Genomic DNA, 14684 nt, shown 5'->3' with positions numbered 1-14684 from the left:
CCTAAATTTAAGATAACCAAACTTGTTTACTTCATGTTTTTTTAAGCAGGAAACACATCTATTGTGCATGTTGTGTTTACATAGTTTTTGCTTACATGTTTACAATTGGTTTTGATTCTCTGTACAGAACTACCCAGAGTAAAATTCCTGGGAAGGATACATATGAACTTCTGCTTTCATAAAGCAAATATTAGCACGTTTCTTACCATTATTTCAGGAAGCACATCCTACTCAGGGGTGACAATTGAAGCTATTGCCCCAATGCAATGGATTTTGACACAGACCCATATCCTGAAAGGGTTAGAAGAGCTTATCTCAGCCTTACTGACCCTGCTTGCAGCTCCTCGATGCTCCAAAGGTAAAAGGAAGAAGAATACAGCCCATTCCTTATTCTGTCATTTGCATGAGATGCACAGGACTGCCTAGTCTCTCATCTGTACCTCAATTCTTCAGCCCATTAGACCAGTCAGCTCCCAGTAATCATGAAGGAGCAGCAGATCTGAGCCAAATTTGCTCTGAAGAGGTTTCTAAATTGGAAAAACCTGAAAATAACTGCTATACACAATCTCTTTTAAGAAAGTGTTCAGTGACCTTGGGCCGTCTACCAGTAGTCATCTGCCCACTCCCATCTCACAGCTAAATCAGCCTGATTCACTGAGAATTTAACTCTAAGTAAAGGTAGTTATTTGCAATTATTTTCAGGTTGATGTGTTGCCTTGTCTCTGTACCTGCTCTACCCATGGCAGCTGTGCTTCAGAGGCTGCTTCCACCTGCTGCATGGCCTTTATTTAAGGAAGGCCTGATTTTACCTAAGAAGGACCTGAGAAATGTGATTTTACCTAAGCACACTTCTCAGGTCCTTCTGAACAGCCTCAGCTTTTTGTAAAGTTTCTCCTTTACAGCACTAGCACCAGACAAGTGATTTTCATGACCTCCTGATACACCTCTGAAGAACAGATTAACACTTCACATTTTTGCATGGATTTACTAAGCCAAACACATTTTTAGACTGAGAAAACTGGCAGAAACTTTAAATCCTTGATACTGGGAGTCTGTGTTGAGGAGCTGTCTGTGTTTTTTAGTATGCCAGAGCACACAACCAAAACAAAACAAGGACCAACCAAGACAAACTGAATAATGGGAGAATGAATAAACAGAGCTTCTGATGTTCTGTTAACGTGTACCAAAAGACAGGGAGAAGGATGGAAATGGTTTAGCAGTACTGCAGATCTGCCCTTCACTTTACTTAATCAATTAATTGGGATTTGGGGGCAGTCATGAGGATATTTACCAGAGCTACAAGGTGAGAGAAAACACTTCAAGATGCTGTCCTGAAATCAGAGGATTTTGGAGGTGTTTATAGAGAGGGCTTTTTGCAGTCTTTAGACTGACAGCCAGCCAGACCACACTGAGTGGCCACCAATGGTCACCAGGGCAAAGTGGACCCTGCACAGGCAGCCTGAAGGTGAGAACAGAGATGCAACTACACGCCCTTTGTTCTACTGTGCTCTACGTGGGGAGGAGACTAAATACTACTCTGAAGAAATTGTTTATGAATCATTGATCAGCCACTGTCATCAGCTCTGACAAAATGGTTTTCCAAGTACCAACCCCTCATCACAGCCTATTAGACCAAATGGTTGGGAACAGAGTGAGCTGCAGTTCCCAAAACCAGTCAGGGAACGACTGGGTGGAATTAAATCAGTGAAGTGCAGGAAGACAGGTCTGCTATCTGCAGGATGAAACAACTTAGAGGGACAATTTTCATGCTAGAACCTGCATTTATTACTCTGCAGGCCATCATGAACAAAACAGCAGAAATGAGGGAACATTATCAGACAATAGGTCCAAGAATTTTTAGGCAATGCTGTGCCTGTCTGGACACAGCCCAACAAACCAGTCTGTGTGGCCATTCTGCCAGGCAGAAATGTCTGACCATCAGGGCAAACATGCACTGGGAACAGGAAAACAAGCTTTAATGGATGGGGTAAAAGAAGTTTCTGGTTTTCAAAAGGAAAATGAGATGTATTTTTAAATGGTGTCAAGTTCCTTTGTTTGGAGTTCTTTCTAATGAACTGATATACTGAATATTGTACAGCAGCCAGTGCTGATTTAATTCAGAGTTTGTGTTCATTGTCTTTATTTAACACTTTTTGTTAAAAAAAAAAAAAAAGAAAGAAGAAAAGGTCAAAGGTTGTCTGCTTGTACTTCCAGACCCCAAACATGATGGGCTTAACACTTCTACTGGTCTGTTAAGGAAGGTATTGGCTTCACCTGATAATCACTCTGCAAACAGACCAGATTCTGTTAAATTTGGATCTTCCAGGAGCTCATCCTCCTACAGTGAGCAAGTAGGCAGATATAACATTAAAAAAGGAGATTTCTCAAAGCACATTTTATTTAGGAATTAACTGAAGTGCCCTCCTAGTCAAATACTTATGCTAAATTTAAAGCCATGTGAAATTGATTATTGTTAATTAATTACCTGCACACACATAGGAAAGAAAGCACTGGCTACCTTCCAAAAAATGTATTTGCACAGATTTTCATCAAAAGCTGTATCAGATCTCCATTTCCCCAACTTTTAAGATTAAAAGCTACTTCCTGCATCCATGGCATAACTTCCAAAAGTATTACCTTTTTTCCCCTGTCTGAAATTGGGTATTTATCAACATTATTCTAAACAAAGTTACTTTTGAACCTCTCAGAGCTAGACATTCCCAGTCTCTTACATCTGGGGATGCACATTGAAACATTAACAATACTTTTGAACCTCTCAGAGCTAGACAAGAGCACATTCCCAGTCTCTTACATCTTGTGCTGGAATTATCTCAACTTTTTCACTGAAAAAGTGATTAGCTTGTTAAGCAAGCACCACATACATAGGAACACATAGAGAAGAATTTTCTACGCCCCCAATAATAAACCACAAAACACTTGGTAAAGGTGTTTGAAGAGCTGCCCTGCTGGGAGGATGCTGCCAGCTCTGTCCTTAGGAGCAGCTCAGTGCAGGAAGCAGATGCCAGGAGCTCTCCCAGGGCAGGCACAGTGCAGCAGGTGCACAGGAGGTGCTGCACATTGAAACATTAACAGCAATGGTTTACCTCAGCACTGCCGGTAGGATGGCTGAACAAATTGTCTTCTGCAGGGTACCCAGCACACCCCAAAAGTCAAATCCAGCCTGCCAGAATCAAACCCAAGGATGGTTCTCCAAGCAAATCTGTGACCCTGTCCTGCTCCCCCAAGAATGAGAAGAAAAGCACGTTGTGAACTCAGTGATCAGGTCCTGCTGAGCCTCTTCCTTCCAGCATCCCTTCTTCCCAGGGCTCAGACCTCCAGGATCAAAGTGGTTCCCTCCAGGATCACACCAACAAATTCCAAGTGCACGTAATGCATATTCCACTCAGATGGTGACAGTCTTTTCCTGAGCAGGGCTCAACACTGCACAAAATGCAAAGCTGTTGTGAATTAACTTCTTGTCCCCTCTCTGGAAATTCTGATGTTTCATCACTGGCTGAAATAAAGATCACCCTCTGAAGTTTAACTGGAAAATAACATTCTGTCCATCCAACTTTTTATTCCTAGTAAATACATAATTCAGAACCCAAATATCGTTTGTGAAATTTTGAGGGTTTGGCTTTAAAAAAAAATCCATAAAAGTCCTCCTTCATTCAGTAACATCACCTCCCAAAAACCCATTCAAAATAAACATGGTGTAGTTACAGAGACACTTATTTAATTTCCAGTGAACAAAGTATTACATAGTATTATATAATTAATATGCGTTTTATATAAAACTATCAATATTTATTCAAGGAATCAGTTTCGTTTTTCAAATTACAAAGAAGGTAAATTCTTGGGAAAAACACCATCTTCTCACTTCTTGGCTGAGGAAGATTATATTTATGAATATAAAAATGAAAAAAACAAACCAAATCAAAATAGTTAGGTCTGAAGTGAAAGACATTCTAAGGCCAAAGTTATTTCTGCACTGCCCCACCTGGACCCAGCTGGATCACACAGTTGTAGGCAGCATCAGCTTATGAAGGCCAAACTATTTAAGAGTGAAAAAAGCCATGTCCCCTTCTCACTGATCACAGAAGGATTTGTGGAACAGCCACCCACCACCTGGGTCACACTTATTTGGTGGCATGAAACGCCTATGGCTTGAAATTATTTTTTTAAGTGTTTGTCTTATAAGCTAATTAAGCTCACATAAATTCCTACAGTTTTTACTAGTACATAGGAAAAAAAATGAACTTTGCAAAAAATAGGATTGCTTTCTTAATTAGAAGGATTTGCATCCCTTCACAATTGATCTTTTTGAAAGAACTGCTGTTGTATTTCCTAAACAGCTAACTATTAAACTAAGTTTCCTGCTGGATGATCCACAACACAACAACAGATGCCTGAAAGGTCTATTAAGCTCAGGCAGTTTTCCAATTTGTTCAGTTATTATCTCCTCTGAAAACACACTTAAGATATACCTACGAAAATTTAAATACAGTGCTCAGCATTTATTGATTTTAATCCCCATCCATCACTGCATCATTTGAGTGAACAGAATGTCTCACACTTACACAATTGCAATAACATATATCCATCCCCTAAGTTAGAAAACTTATAGGTAGGTTAAGAAGGTACTACACTTTATGTTATCTATAGTACTTGTAACATGAAAAATTTCTCCTTTTTGGGGCAAAAGAAGGGAACAGCAGTTGGGCTACACACAGGAAAACCCTATGACACTTACTGAAGAGGCAGCCTATAACACTTAAAAAGGTTTGAGGCTTTTTTAGAACATGATATTTAAAAATGCTTATTTAAGTATATGTTTGCTCTGGAACCACGCAATAGCAACTAAGTTTACACAAACCCAAGCTTTGGGGCTTAAATCAGAAGCTCTGGCTGCTCCTGTGTGCTTCATGCTTACCATGTCACCCTTGCCACCCCACAGCCCTGCTGGAAGCCTGTGCCCTGCCAGGAGACACAATCAGCAGCCACACCACGAGCCAGTTCATTACTCTTCCAGTGAGAAAAAAACACTGTCATGGACTGGGCTGTGACAGCTGAGAAACTCCATGTACACCCTGTCACCCCTGCCCGGGGACAGTAAACTCCAGCAGAGAGAGGGCAGGCAGCTGGGCTCTCAGACATCTCAAAATAGCTGCAACTAAGACTCCAGAATTTAAAAGCACATCCTCATGGTGCTCCCAGCAAAAAGGCCCCAGCAAGGCATAACCCAGCACGTGGGAAATGCCCAGCTTTTCAGAAGGATGATGGTGTACCTATGACTGATGACACTGAAGTCAGCAGCTCAAAATTAGCAAGGTAATAGTATTAGTTGTAAAAACTGTGAAGTTGCTTACATGCTATTTTCAGGCTTTTCTCTTAATTTTCTTTCCTATCCTAAGGCTTTGAAAATAAACTTGAATTTTATCTCCGCTATGAGGAAGCCCAAGTGCTCAGCAGAGCTGGAGCTAAAACTGTCTGGTTTACATCAGCCAAGCTCACTGATAAAAATCCCTCAGCATTAGCCTTGCATTATTGTTCTGTAATACAGAAAACCCACTGTGCTCTGTATTAGATATCCCAGACCACCCCCTCCAGCAGTCATCTATGCATTTCCCTGGAGAAGAAATGCAAGATTATTTCTTACAGCATTTTTCATTTTCATTGCCCAGTCTAGTTTTACAGGACCCAAAAGAGGTGTATTTCCACCACAATTCCTCTTGGGAAAATATTCTATTCAAATAATCTATTGCTGTCGGGGTTTGTTTCCTGGTATACAGCCAAAGTGATCTTTTCCCCTCCTTAGTTTCACTCCATTACTCTTACTCCAACAAATCACTGACATGTGAAAAGTATATTAAATGAAGACATTTTTTCTCTAAATGCTTCAGTTACACACAATCAAGAGTTCACCAAATCAAAAATGCTAATCTCAACTTTCTTTGCAGTTGGAACAGGAGTTTGTACAAGCCAACACAAAGCTGATTCCAATCTTCAGTTACACACAATCAAGAGTTCACCAAATCAAAAATGCTAATCTTAACTTTCTTCTTTGCACTTGGAACAGGAGTTTGTACAAAGCTGATTCCAACTGTAACAAAGAAATATTTTTCTTTAGCAGACTCACAGCTAGTCTGGGGTGGTTTGGGTTGTTTTGGTTTTCTTTTCTTTTAAAATCCATAAGATTTGTGGAAAGCACTGGCCTGCACTCTCTGGAGACAGGTGCTGCATTGTCATTTGCTGCAAAGGAGCTGTACAGGGCAGCAGAATGTTCTCCTCATTAACTTTTGCAGCCTGGCATCACCCGCAAAGCTCACACCGAATTGGTACAACTGCTTTCAGCAGGCAAAAGCTCATACTCACAGATGCTCTCAGGAGGGGGCTGATCAGTCATTTGCTGTCCTGTTACCTCTCATGGCAAAGCAGTGGTCACATTTGTGCACACAGCTGCATCTTGGAGATTTCTGAGAGCCACAGCTCATTTCAGGCCTCCTCTATGCCTGAGCATCAGACTTTGTGCAAAAAACAACTGATACTTTAAAGCTAGGAAATTGAGAAAAAAGGCCTAAAACTCAGTTCTGCCAGAGGACCAAACTGCATTTGATGTTAATTTGCCCCAACAGTCTTGAAATTGAACTAATCCACAAGAGCTGATTATACACATCCTAGGAAAGACAGGCAGGCCAAAGGGTAGAGCTGCACACACACTTGCTTTGGTGAATATGAAGCAGTAATCTCTAAAAGCCACCAATGCGAGTAAAACTTAACATCTCAGGACTGGACTGCAGCTAAACTGGTTTAGACCCACAGATCTAGAAGTTCATAGAATCAGAATATCCTGAGTTGGAAGGATGATTGAGTCCAGCTCACAAAATAGTCCAACAGAAACTGGCTCCTGAATTTCAAAGACTAGTAAACAACTTCTATCATTCTATTGCTCAAAAAACATCCAGGTACTGTTTTGCTTATACTTCAGAATTTAAGAACCATTCTGATATAATCTGTTTGAGATCCTTTTTTCCCACTACAAAAACAATCAAAAGCATGGCAGTTTCCTGTAAGTTTCCCCACTTACACACTCTCAGTTGCTCAAGACAGAAGAATATTTCCCAAGTAAGCAGCAAGGCAAAGAGGCTGGCACAGGCCTGTCGGGGTGGCCTGGCTGTGCAGTAAATAGATTTGGTTTCATCTTGGGTGCTGTCAAACAAGGCAGACCAGAAGCAGATCCGAGTCTGCTGCTTTCTGCCTCCATGCACACACAGGAGACACAACCCCGCAGTGAATCATCCCACCCCGCACACGCAGTGCTGCCACGGAAAAACGCTCTCCCAGAGCAGAGAAACAAACAGCAGGAAAAAAAAAATATTTACTACCAGGAAATCAAGAAGTCAGCCAACACCAAGCGCCGAGCCCCTCTTTACAAGCGACTCTGGAAACCTCTGAAGGCTCAGACACTGTAATTTATTAGTAACCCAGACTAACACTTGATGATGTTACTGCCATATATCTTTCCCTCAGCACTCAGCGAGCAGAGTCTCACACTTGTTGGAGGGGATGGCACCTTTCCAAACACAACTGCTATTTAATCATTAAAAATGATGCCTGGCCTGTAAAGCAATATTCAAAACCACTGAGTACAGAGCAAAAGTGAATTTTGCTTGATGATCTTATTAATATAACTAATCATAGAAACTAAGTCTGGGTATAAAGTTTGCCACACACTTATTCTAAGCCTGTGGAAGCTTTTCTTTCACTTCTAGTTATATCATGCTTTCCTCCTCTCTTCCCTTCTCCCCTTCTTTTAAAGGGAAAACCCCCACTTCAGCAGAATGTTACTAAAAATGCTTTTTTTCTGCTGTAAGCAAGCCTCTCATGAAATGCAACAGTATTAATTCAAATCTTTCAGACTTATTTACTGTATTTTTTACCCTGGATCAACCACCTGCCCAGTGGATTTTGCAAAACTCGCATAAAATGCATTTATGCAAACTTCTTCATTATAAGTTTCAGTTTCTTAGAAACTGTATCACCCACCACAACACAAATATTATTCTCTGCTGCCATTTTTAATTTAAATTTGCTCACTATATGCACATAAATAAACAAAAAAAAATCTACCTTGACATATTCTGCAGAGATCAGAAAAACCCACTGAAAACAGATTTCATAGATTTTACTCCACTGAAACCACCATATGCCAAGTGCAGTGCCAGATCCAAGCATGAGATCACACCCACTTGGACAGTCAGTACAGCAATGCATTACATTAACCTGCAATCACACAAATCAGCCAGAGATTTCAGACAGCCTCGTCTTCAGAAATATTATTTCAGTTCTGAAAATATTAGACTTTAAATAAGTTCAGGTAGTCACTATGCAGAACTTTCCAAATGCATGAAAAAAAACAGCTAAAAAGATGTATAAATCCAGATGTACACAAATAATTGCTGCAAGTAACTTTTCACACAGCACAGACACATTAGTTAAAATGACTATTCTGTCCTGTTACAAGAACAGTTACTCAACTTGATATGTAAATATCAGTGTGCCCACCAGTACATCTGATACTCACAAAGAGGAGCTAAAATTTAATATCTTCATTATATATTGTTCCATCCCTAAGCTGAACAAACTATATTAACCACTCATTATATAAATTCATTACAAACAAGTTCTGGTTTTATCTTCAAGAGTTTTGATTACAAACAAGTAACTCTGAAATTAATCTCAGTTAACAAGGAATCTATCTGTTTTAAAATTAAGAAAAACTGCCACTAAAGAGTGATAGTTTTGTTGCTGAGGTAATGTCTACATATGAAGTAATTCAGAGCCCTATTGTGAAGATAGCAAACATGTGTCTCCTCTACAGAATTTAGAGGAATTATTAGCTAATCTGAATCACTAGATTAATTAAGTGCTTGAAACAACAAATAACTTGTGTTCAGATTTTACTTTGACTTTATCCAGTGATTTTTAACTTAAACTCTGTGTACTGAAATCATCTGTCCCTCATAGGCTACAGGCCACACTAATGGAGAAAGCAGATTCATCAATTAGAAACCAAATATGAATAAAGAAAGCCAGGAAAATGAAAGCTCTTGTGAACTTTTCCAAAGAAAAAGTCAGCATGGAGCAGAGAGCTATAAAGTAGAACACCAGAGGAGAAAGTTATACCAGGCACTCCTCAGGCCAGAGCAGCTCAATTCCAGTTGTTCAGGAAGCATCTGCCGATGCAACTCCCCAAACCCTTTTAGACACCCAAGTTTAATTATTTTGCTGAACATTCAGCACACAAGAAAACAAAGCATCTGAAAGAAATCAAGTGCAAGTCATCACCCCCCCCCCCACCACCCATTTCCTTCATTTCCATTCGCAGCCCTACTCACAAATCGATTTTGCAAAAGACTTGACCAACTGGTAAGTGAGCTCTTGGGAGGGGACCAACATTAAAGGAACTGCCAGGAAGGAGGCCAAGAGAAAGCTTGGCTCCCAAGTTTCACCCAGTGATCCTTTCCACTGCACAACAATAAGAGGTTCCCACCCCATGAACTTTGGAAGTTTCCCAACTGCTGGAGACATTTACTCCACCAGCAGCAGCACTGCCCATGCCAAGAGCTACTCTGTTGCATTCTCCCTGGCACACAATTGCTTTTTCTTAAAGCACACAGGTAAATTACACATCAAATGAGACTTCACCCTTGGACTACTTAAGAACTGCAGTCACAATACAGTGCAAGGAGCAAATGCCACATGAGCTGATGCAGATTGTTACAATTAAAAACAGCATATGTAATATTTTTCACCAAAAAAATGAAGCAATAAATGGCTTCTGGGAGATGCAAGGCAGTATCAAGGATAAGTAATCTAATTCAGGGAATTTGGACTTATGAGCTCTCTGGATTATTCCATGCCAATAACTCTGTGAATCAGCTGAAAGAGTATCTGACTTTCCACCACATTTCCCAAATGCTATATGCAAACACTCATCACAACAACGTTGACAGATACACGCATGGTTGCAAAGTGATTCCTCGTACAAAACATAAAAAACCTTGTAGCTGATAAAGAATAATTTTAAGCCAGGCTACCAAAAAACACATTGGAAAGCTATTAAATTTGGATAAAATGGAACCAACAGAGTTGAGGTTTATAGCTGAGGGTTTTTAGGTTAAACTCCTTCCAATACTGAACATACACTCCTGCCAAAATTCCACCACACAAGTTGAATAGCTTAAACATTACCAAAACCCCACATTTATGCAAAACACTCACTCTGTAACACAATTACACACACTTCTTAAGAAACCCACTGAACTAAGGCAAGCGATCATCTTCTCTCAGTTAAGAACTACAACATCTAAATTACCACCACTAAAACACCTCCACCTCTCACAGAGCTGCAACAAATCTCCACTAAGTACCAAGCACAAGCTGAGAGACAGATCTCCTACTTCCACGTGAAGGGACAATTCCAACAGGAAGCCCTTTGATATGAGTGAGACAAGAAGCAACAGAATCTCACAGGAACATGAAATGGAAATTTTTTTCAAGAAATCAAAGGAAGGAAGGCCTCTTGTGAACATGTACATATTTTGGAGAGGGGAAAGGGAATCATGGAATGGTCTGGGTTTGAAGGAAACTTGAAGATCATTTCATTCCAACCCCCCTGCCACGGACAGGGACACCTTCCACCATCCCAGGTGCTCCAAGCCCCGTCCAACCTGGCGTTGGACACAGCCAGGGATGGGGCAGCCACAGCTCCTCTGGGCACCCTGTGCCAGTGCCAAGGTACAAGAGGCTCCTGGAGACCACAGACATTAGTCAATCACTAAGGCAAGTGCCTTCTATTTCATCCCAAAAATGCAGGGCCCAGGACATACAGGACAAAATGCACAGCGTTCATGCTTTGATTGGGAGCACAGTATTTTGAAGATCCCAGGATTTTATGGCTACAGGCATCAGGTTGCTGCTTCTGGGAAGCATAACCATCTCACTTAAGACTTCTGTAGTCTCCACCAGGTTTTGCTAAATACACAGGAAGCAGACTGCTTTTGACAAGGAGACAGAAATGCCCATAAGGAGCATATGAACCTGTCACAAAAACTGTGAGAAAAAAACCCCACCAAAAATATCCACTTGTCATCAACATGAAAATATAACAAAAAAAGAAAAAAGCAAGCTGAGGTGGTTTTGCAAGGCAAGACACAAAGAAGCGTATGGCTGGGCACACCAAAGCACCTGGAACCATTCAACAGGACAAATTTCTAATTACCACCACCTCTACAACAGCATGGGAGGCAAAGAGAAAAAAAAGTGAACAGATGTGAAGAGATTGTATATGAAAGGCTGGAAAAACAATGCAGACAGAAAACCTGGGCAGAATGAATGAAGCGAGAAGTTAATGAGATTTAAGTGCAAGTCAACTGTTTCCTGTTGCTGTCCTCAGCTATTTCTTCTCCACTCTAACTTATGTTGATAATGACAACTGGTTTTATTCTTCTCTCCTGTATATTTATGTTTATAGGCACAAAAGGCACAAAGGCACAACAATCAACAGAGAAACACAACCTAAAGGGAAAAAAATAAAAAGAGGAAAAAAAGTAGTTTTATGTAATTTCAACTGAACATGCAAAACTGTACACAGCAAGCACTGACGGCTGAAATCAGTGATTAGGGCCAGAAACAAAACTTGGTAGCTTTTCAAATGCATTTTATACTTGTCTATAGCATATACAAGTTTTTAATAGCAACAAGTAGCTTGCACCGCCTATGCAAGTACAGAATGTAATTCTTTATTTTCACTGACAGTTTAAAAGCAGGCTGCAAAGTACCAAAGTTAAAAGTTTGGCAGAAAGCTGTTTCAAGGGACTATAACACCAAGGATATTTCTGGATATTTAAAAATCTCAGATTTCCAGAAGAGAGTTAAACGCAGTTTCTGCTGATGTACCAAAGCCTGACAAGTTTGCAGCTTTATACACAAAAGGCATATTGTTTAAAAATTATTTTCCCTTTCCTGAGTAAATATCCCCTTACAGAGTGAGGGGGAAATAACCATGCAATAGACACACACTGGAAATCCTTCACAAACATTTATGGTTGTCCTGGCTACACATCCCAGAAGGCCCAGAGAGAAGCCAGGTAAAATACTTTCAGAAGTGACAGTAACTGCTAAGTACCGCTCTAAAAAGGGATATTTATTTCCAGAAATAATACAACTTCTAGTAAAAAACAGAAAAGGAGTCATTTTTAGTTAAGCTTTTTTTCTTACGGTTAAAACAAAATGCCTTGGCAGCCATACAAATGGTTTAGCTCAGATCCACTGTGGTAAAAATTCCTGTAACCATATGGGATATCTATCAAAATAATGCTTTCTGCAGAACTGATAAGAATAAGGAAGGACCCTGCTTGACTCTGTCACAGGGTTCTTCCTGGCAGGAGGCTCGAGACAATCCTTTCTGTCCAAATACTATTTTTATAACTCTTAACACCTATTTAGAAAAGAAATTAAGACTACAGTCACACAGCAAAGCTACATTTTAAAACCGATTGCTGATTTCAGTACCCCACAGTTAAAAAAACACCGACACCTCATCGATATCGCTCATCCTTTGTTTTGCCGTTTTCCATTCTTTAAGGTCTTCCTCGCCTACTTCTGCCCTCCAACAGCCTCAGTGTGGTGCAGATTTTCCCCGGACTCCCGGGAATTTCAGCAGACGACATCATCAGGTGAAACCAGCCTGAGTCAACTCCACTTCCTGACCGCGGCTAAGATGGTGCGCGCAGCCGGCGAACCGAGGGGAGCTCTCCTCACACACCATCCACTGAACCCTGCTACAAACTTTGCCGCAGCCCAAAGACGGCGAACAACCTCCCAGCCAACACACACAACACACTCCCGCCCCCGCCGCCTTCTTCTGCTTTCTCACACGGCGCGAACTTCCCAAGCCAAACCGCACTCGGGGGTATTGAGGGCACGGGCGGAGAACACCGCGCTGCCCGCTCCGCGTGAGGGGCTCTCCGCGGCCGAGCGGCGGGCAGCGCTCACCAGGGCCTGCAGCAGCCCGAGGGGGGATCGCTGCATGCGGGGATCGCAGGATCCCGGGACCGCGGAGAGCCGACACCGCCCGGCCCGGCTCTCGGCGGCCCGGCCCGGCCCTCCCGCAGCACCTCCCGGCGCTGCCCCGGGCCCGAGGCCACAACAAAGGCTTTTCACCCCTCACCCCGCACCCCCGGCCCGGCACGTACCGGATCGCGGCGCTGGCGGGGCGGCGCGGCGGGGCTCATTCCGCCGGGGCGGGGACGCTGTGACGGTCACCGGCGCCCGGCGGGAGGCGAAGGCGGCGAGCCCGGGCGGCGGCGGAGCCGCATCGCTGCCCGCGCCGAGTCCCGCTGCTCCCGGCCGTGCCCGCCCCGCGCTCGGCACCTCCCGGCTCCCGCACGGCCCCGCCCCCGCCGCACTTCCGGGAGGGAGCGGTCACGCGGCCGTGGGACGCGCCGCTTCCATCCGGGAACGCGCGCGGGGAGGGGCGGGAGCGGAGTGGGCCGGGCCGGGCCGAGCCGAGCCGAGCCGAGCCGAGCCGAGCCGAGCCGAGCCGAGCCGAGCCGAGCCGAGCCGAGCCGAGCGCTGTGGGTGAACGCTCCCGGGGGCACAGCGGCTCATCGCGGCTCACAGAGCTATCCCAGAGCACATGGCGCAGGACTGCGTCCCGATGGTTCTGGAATATCTCCTATGAGGGAGACTCCGCACCCTCTCCGGGCAGTCTGTTCCAGACAGGAGCTCTTCCCCGTGCTCCGGTGGAATTTCCTGCCCGTGGCCTCGTGTTCTCTTGCCCATCCAGAAGGATGGGGCGCCTCTCCTGAGGGGCTGGGACAAAGGGATTGTTCAGCCTGGAAAAGAGAAGCTTTGCGGTGACCCAGTTGTGGCCTTGCAGTACTTGAAGGGAACTTACTGGGAAGATGAGGCAAGGCTATTTACATAGCACCTAGTGACTGGACGAGGGGGAATGGGTTCAGATGGAAAGAGCAGGTTTAGATCAGATAATAAGGAAGAAAAAAAAAAACACAAACAGATGAAGGTGGTGAGGCCCTGGCACAGGGTGCCCAGAGAAACTGTACCTGCCCATCCCTGGCAGTGTTCAAGGCCTTGGAGCAACCTGGGATAGCAAAGGTGTCCGTGCCATGACTGGAGGTGGAACAAAACAACAATCGAGGTCTCCTTCTAACCCAAGCCATTGTATGCTTCCATTGCTTGCCACCACCAAGAAGACCCTGGTATCATCTTGTAATACCCTTTAGGTATTTGTACACATTAATGAGGTTCTCTCTCAGCTCTCTCTTCTCAAGGCTTAACAGGCCAAGCCCAGCCCCCTCAGCCTTTCCTCATAAGAGGAATGTTCCAGTCCCCCAATTATCCTCATTGCCCCCTCTGGACCTCTGCTCAAAACGGTCAGCAGGGCTTCCCTGAGGACTCCCTATTTACTTATTGTTTATTTTGTTTTGTTTTTCAGATGATGTTGACCTGAAATTGATCTGAAATTGACACTCGCAAGCTGCATCTGCTCCCCAGTAATGGGGCTGGAGAAGAGCCAGTCCTCAGTGCCTGTTCCCCCACCTACAGGGCTGGTGTTGGGCTCTCAGCTTCTCACCCTGCCCACAGATCTGCTCCAGGCT

At 43.4% G+C, this 14684-nt stretch overlaps 1 protein-coding gene across 2 annotated transcripts in view; it reads right to left on the bottom strand.

Annotated features, from left to right (window-relative positions):
- SPOPL (speckle type BTB/POZ protein like) overlaps window positions 1–13412 on the bottom strand; it is a 33154-nt gene extending 19742 nt beyond the window's left edge. The window contains exon 1 of one of the 2 annotated variants that reach the window (XM_041404631.1): window positions 13260–13412. The gene's annotated coding sequence lies outside the window, so the exon portion shown is untranslated. Of the gene's footprint in view, window positions 1–3104; window positions 3473–13259 lie in introns of those variants that run through there. The other variant, XM_041404640.1, reaches the window with a different exon arrangement.
- Between the last annotated feature and the right edge of the window lie 1272 nt (window positions 13413–14684).

This window comes from Onychostruthus taczanowskii, unplaced genomic scaffold (genome assembly GCF_017590055.1).
Source record: "Onychostruthus taczanowskii isolate IOZ18803 unplaced genomic scaffold, ASM1759005v1 scaffold10, whole genome shotgun sequence".
Taxonomy (NCBI): domain Eukaryota; kingdom Metazoa; phylum Chordata; class Aves; order Passeriformes; family Passeridae; genus Onychostruthus; species Onychostruthus taczanowskii.
The sequence above is the reverse complement of the archived record's forward strand: the minus strand, read 5'-3'. Positions and strand labels throughout refer to the sequence as shown.